Genomic DNA, 6,985 nt, shown 5'->3' on the forward strand with positions numbered 1-6,985 from the left:
GTTGCTATGTTACATGATACATGATATGCATGTGTTAAGAGAGTAAGAGCAGTAATATGTACAGCTTTGTTAAAAATAAAAACAGGATGATGACATTAGTATGTATATGCGAGTCTAGGTCAGATGTGAAGCACTGAAGGTTCACACTGTCCTTGATGTTATAAGGCAAGGCGTTCCAGTATCTGATCGTGCGGGGGGGGGGGGGGGGGGGGGGGAAGGAGTTCATATGATATTGTGTTCTTGAAGATGGAATGATAAAGTTTAAATTTCTAGAGGCTGCCAGGTGGTTATGATCTACAGAGACGAGGTTGTGTGATATTTTATGGCAGTGGCTAGGTAGCCGGTTCCGGCTACCTAGACTAAAGGTCTAGGTAGCTGGCTCTATATACATATCGTATATGAAACTGAAAAGAAAAAGGTTGCCGGCTTTTTTTAACTGTTCTATAAGGATTATAAGGATCTTTTTTTAGTTAAAAAAAAATACTTTTTTTGTGATTTATTTTTTATTATTTGGTTAAATCTTTTAAATTTTGCGATTTACGCACTTATTTCATATCGGGGGAAAAATTTTGTTATGTTAGAATGTACTCAATAAATTTCAAGTACAGTGTTAATCTTTAAAGAAAAAAAAAAACATTTAAAAAAAGATAAAAAAAGGTATCATCGTAAAAAAATTGCGGCTTATGAAATAATGGCGTTTGTCTTTCCCTATGCCTTTTTTAAGTGAAAATTTTAAAGTATTCCTCTTTCGCACTTTTGTGCGCCTTTATTAATTAAAAAATTACTTTTTAATTTCTTCGCCGGTTTGCTAAAAAGTAAATGATTTTGTTGGTATACACAAATTTTAAAGTGCAGTTTTTCTTGTTCTAATGCTCCCATTTAAGAATTTAAGCTTTGATTTTTCCCTGTTGGTATGAGAAATATTCAAAACAATCTGGTGAGCTCTTTGCACCTTTTATCTATATGAAAATTTTTTCTGCCAGGATCCCTATGGGTTACGTATTTTAATTGGGGCGGCGTTGTTTTATGGCGTTTTTTTGATGTTTTTTTGATCCAAAATTACAGAAATTTAAAGATTTTAGAGAAGAGAGAGAGGAAAAGGGGGAGAGAGAGAGAGAAGAGAGGAATATTTGAATTTCATATGAATAATGAGCTTGTGCAAGACCCACATCCTAGTGAGAGGCCAAGGTCATTTGCCGAGACGGAAATTTTTGTTGTTCTAGATCGGGTATTTAACACTGGGCGTTCAATTCTCGCATTGCCTCTGTCAGGGTTCCCACGGTCAGGGGAAAATAAGAAGATGTCCTTTTAAATGGCACCCCTTTTAAAAACGTGAGAAGTAACTTCATTTGGAAAATCTTTGTGTAACTCACTGATTATAATTTTGTGACCAATAATCGGACTTTCTTTGCCATTTGATGATCAAAAACTCTTTGAAATTCCTCATAAACTGTTTCACATTTTTTTCTGTCTGGTATTGGATTCTCTGACCGATACAAGCCCGTTTGATTATTTGTGAATTGGTTTAGGGGGTATATCCCAACGACTGGAAATCGGGGAATTCCCAAAATTTAAATTTTAATTAAGCCCCATCAAGACAAGGAAGTCGTTTTTGTTCGCCCGTTCATCATCGTGTAAAAGTAAATTTTTTCCTTCATCTTTGTTTCATCGGGTTGCCATCTCAAAAGGATTTGATAAATTATTAGGGAGAAATCATTTTTTTAACTAAAAAAACAGTGCTTTTTCGACTTCTTTAACCGTCTGTACGAAACTGCGTTTTAGACAAAAAAGGTTAAAAAAAAATGCTTTTAGAAATTTTAAAAGAATTTTTTTTATCTAAAAATCGTCTTTTTCGAATTCTTTAAAGTCTGTACGAAAACTGACGTTTGGACAAAATGGTTAAAATTAAAAAGCATTTTAGGAAATTGTATATCCCTTTCGCAGCCTTCGTATTAAAAAATATTAAACGTCTGATGGCCCCTTTCACGTTCCGTAGAAACAAAATTTTTTACACGAAAATTTTTTGAAAATTTTTCTGAAATGTCAAGGTCTGCGCTCTAAAATTTCGATTTATATCTTACATCTGAGGCATATACTGACACTCTCAGACAACATCAAAAATGACTTTTGAGCGATTTGATGAAGTTCCAAAATTATCAATGTCCCCTCGGCCCTTTTACGGACTCCTGTGGGTTTGTGTTTATCCAGAGCTCAAATACTTTTTCCACAGGTGCCCGTCCAGTCTTGGTGCCATATGGTTGCACCCCCTCAAAAAAAAATTTTTAGAAAAAATAAAAACCCACTGTTTTAAGCCTAAAACGAAAAAAAAAAAATTTGATTTTTTTCCCTACTGGATATATACTCATATATACATGTATATATGAGTATATAGGGGAAAAAAATTCAAAAAAAAAAAATTTTTTTTTTTCGTTTTAGGCTTAAAACAGTGTTTTTAATTTTTTTTTGAGTGGGTGGCACCCATATGGGCACCAAGACTGGACGGGCACCTGTGGTCCTAAGGATATCAACTGGATAATAAATGTAGCCGTTATGACAGAGCAAGTATTTATTGAATCTATTAATAGATGTACACTCAAATTACTTTTCAAGATAATCGCTCAAACATATACCATTAATACTGTGTTCATGAAACATCTTGCACCTTCTGCATATAGTGTGGGAGTATACCACTTCGGTTATAATAAACCCACAACAGCAGCCGTACACTCCATCAGCTAGAATATGTTTTTCGAAACAACCACCACCAACAACATGGTTAAAATCGTTTCATCTGAAATGGCATATCATTCCTTTATTAACAGAATCATATATTTCTCCTTCACCGTTGTATACATTTTGTTTGCAGGTCTGATATCCCATGGCCTTTCCTTTTTAATTGTGTCATAAACTGTCTGCAGTGTTTGTTTTATATTGTCCGTGTCATGTTTAAGTTTAAACCATAATTCTAGCCTAGAAACAAACCACTGTACTGTATTATCTCAAACCATTGTACAGCATTTATGAATTTGGAAAGCACAAAACTATAATAATACTACTTTTGAGAGCAAATAAACGATCAATGTGATGACCTTTTTTATATTTATCAGTTTATCCAATATTGATCCGTGACTCCGTATCACTGACTTTAATGAAACATGAAATGGAGGTTCATTCTTCAACAGTTATTAAAGATATATTCTTATGGAAGGGGAGTATTTTACAAGTTTGCCATACAGGTATTGTTATTTTTGAACCAACGCATAGTCCGTTACCTGGCCAGACAAGAAATTTCACTATACACACAGATGGTTAGATGGAATCCAGTTTGGATAAAGACGTATATTGTTTTACGGATAAAATACATCCCAAATGTCACTTCTATTGTACACTATTGTATACAACTACTATTCATTCTCTGTTTAATTGTTCTCATTTACTGATTATAAAAGTACATTTCTATTACTGATCAGTATAGAGCATTTCGATTTCATTAATATTTCGAACACATTTAAAATACTGTTTTAGCTGTTGTTTTCAATTTTGTAACATCATCGATTTTATATATCAAATTCTGGTGGAGGTGGTGCTGCATTTTGATGCCTATTTGGTGGCACATTTTCTGCCCCTACAGCCCTGTCATCTCTTTCATTATCATTCTGTCTAAAGTTTGCTGCAGCAAGATTTGGTTGCCTATTTATCACGACGGGATGTTGCACAGGTTGGTTGTCGAGGTGATCTGGTGGGGGTGGGGCAGGACGAGGAGGTAGTCGTGGATTTGCTGTCAGCTGGTGGGTCATGTTGAGTTCCAGATAACCTAACCAATTCCCCTTGGGAATTTCAGCGTGGTGGTGATATATAAGTCCTTCGTAGCAGTTAAGGTCTCCGTTGATCATATGATGGGACTTGCACTGCCTAACATCATGATTGGAAAATGCATCTCGTGTGAGAATGTATCCTCTGCAGCAGGCATAATTCTCTGTGAGAAGATGTCCCCATGTATAACAACCATCTAGAACATGAGATATGACTTCATTCGGAATATCCTCACCCAACATCACGTTATCAACCAAGTACTTTTCTTGCCACGTTAACCGAATTTTGTCTGCACACTTTGGACTAATAAGATCTCTGTGTACGATTCGGTCAAAAATTTTCGTTAGATCTACGTTTTTCATACATGGTTTGATGTTTTCATCAGTCACTTGCTGAGCAGTGTGGTATTTTCGGAATCTTAGTTCAGGAACTGAAATACGTCTAGGTACCTGCATTCTAAATTTCGGATTCATTTTGTACTCGAGCATACCGTCACTCAATAGCAAGCCATTGACAGCAGAGTGTTTTATCGTTTTTAATTGACTCTCTGCTAGAAGAAATCCAGAATAGCAGTGATAATCGTCGTCAAGCCTGTGATAGTCATTATCACATCCGTCTACAACATGCCTTTTTATATCTTTAGTCAGCTGCTCCCCATTTTCAATCAACTTGATCAAATGTTTCAAAGTATATTTATGTAATTCGTTTTCATACCAATGATCTGGCCATTTCTCTCTTATCATGGTGTACACTTCTTGAATTTCATATTTCACATTTAATTCTTGCGGCTGCCATTCGCCGAATGGATTCGACAAAATGTCGACTGGGTAATAAATTCCTGCATTATAACATATCATGCGTTGGTTGAGTTTATGAAATGATCTACACTTCATATGTTCAAGGGGGTATTCGTTACTTGTTAGTATATATCCACACCAACAAATGTACTTTCCATCATCAAATTCATGAATATCGTAACAACGACCAACAATATGGGAAATGGTTTCATTTGAAATTTCATGTCCTTCCTTGATTAGTTCTATCAAATATTTCTCCTTCGCTGTTGTATCCATTTTGTTTATAGACCTTATGTCCCATGGTCTTTCCCGTTTAATGGTATCATACACTACCTGAAGTTTGCTTGTGATAGATTTGCTGTATTTTTGTGTATTATCATGTTTACTGGGTTTACAACTCATATTGTATTTTACAAATAATAATAACAAAACTAATATAATTCCATTCCAAATTATAACACCAGTTTATATAAACTGAATATCTAAAACTCTTTTAAACTTATTATAGTCCGTTTTATTCGACCTTGCGGGGCGGAGTTAATCTCTGACTTGTGCAAATAATGGTAATCTTAAAGAACGAGCAAAATATGTTGAGCAATATAACTGTTTAATTCCGAAATCTTCGGTAACCAACGACTAACATTCAACGCTACATTGGTTACATGTACTACATATCCTGCACAATAAGTAATAGATACAGTTACTCGTTTTTCTTCAAAAGTGTCCTCTTACAGACGTAAGAAGCCGTTTCGCTAGGACGAACACCAATATTGTCCGAGGCGAAGCCGAGGATAAAATTGGTGTTCGTCCCAGCGAAACGGCTTCTTACGTCTGTAAGAGGACACTTTTGAAGAAAAACGAGTAACTGTATCTGACTTATACGACGATAACTGTACAGAATATATTAATGAATGAATAAATAAATGAACAATTTTTTTTTGAAAGATTAACATTAAATTATTATCGTGTGCCTTTCTAAATATACTGTAACAACTAGTGGTATAACCCGAAATTTTCGTGCTTTCAAATTTCAAACGTGTGGCTGTACATGTGTTTGTACATTGGCATACATCACTACACGTGATATACAAGTTTTTAAAAATGGCAGACGCTTTTTTGACGAGGAAACGAACGAACAGGACGAAATCCTAGACCTCTTAGTACCATCCTTGACTGTTTACATTGAGGCATCGGAGCTCCGTTGCTGGATGTGTCATTTTGTAATGTAGGTATGATATATTTTATCTGTTTATGAATATTACGTTTCAACTAAACAGTTTAAGGTTCAAGTAAAGTCTTTTGAAACCACCCCTCGGATGAAGTTTTGTTTTAGTTTTTTTTCCGCCGCATAGGCTTGGTCTATCATAAGAATGCAACAAATTGTCTATAAAATAGAAAAAACTATTGACGGTTTTTCCCCTTTTTGGGCAACACTTTTGTTTATTGATTTCTTGTCGTAATACAAATGACAGTCGTCGGGACCGGTGTCATTTGACAGAATGGTAACAGACCAGACGATTGATACCAGTGATTCATTCAGCTGGCATTGGTAGGGGTTCATTTAAAAGTTTTACTAGCTATTGTTGCCCTAGTGTCTGTGCATTGTTTCAAATCTTGTTTCAAATATTGAGAGCATTGATGGTAAAATACATTTTTTTAAAAAACACGCTAAAATGTTACAAAATGCGTTTTATGATCGTCACCTGTACATGGTAAAATGATAAAAAATATTGGCTATATTTAACCAGGGGCGGAGGAGAATGGGGTTTATGGCGAATATCTAAAGCCAATCCACTGGAATGTAAGGCTTTAGCTAGGGATAATGATCGTGGAAAACCTGAAATATATGTACACACTTTATACATGTTTTAGGATTTTTGGTCAACATTGTCATTCAAGTCAAATTACATTGACACAAATTCCTTCCCACATCCTCTCCTCCGTCACAAACCACTTAAATATGCGCGATATTGAGTATTTGAGCAAGAATAATGGAAATCATTTTAATTCACAGCGTATGTGTTTGAAGAAAAAGTTTAAAATATGGATTACATACCTGAAATCAACGTAGTTGCCTTCAGCTTCTAGAACACGTGTATAATGCTTAGCCTAAGCCAAAAGTCTTAAGTCAAAAGTCATAGGTCAAAAGTCGAAAGTCATAACTCAAAAGTAAAAATCACCCGTAAGTCAAAACTCAAAATTGGTCCTCCACGGCTTCCATACGGAACTCTATTGTATTGAATAACCTTCATGACCCCAAAAGACCAGTAAAATGTAATAACGCTTGACATTTGAAAGATGACTTTGACGATAGATTTGGCTATGATACTAGTATATTGCAGCCAGCTTTATCTTTAAATTACATATAATGTTGA

Source organism: Mercenaria mercenaria, chromosome 4 (genome assembly GCF_021730395.1).
Source record: "Mercenaria mercenaria strain notata chromosome 4, MADL_Memer_1, whole genome shotgun sequence".
NCBI lineage: Eukaryota > Metazoa > Mollusca > Bivalvia > Venerida > Veneridae > Mercenaria > Mercenaria mercenaria.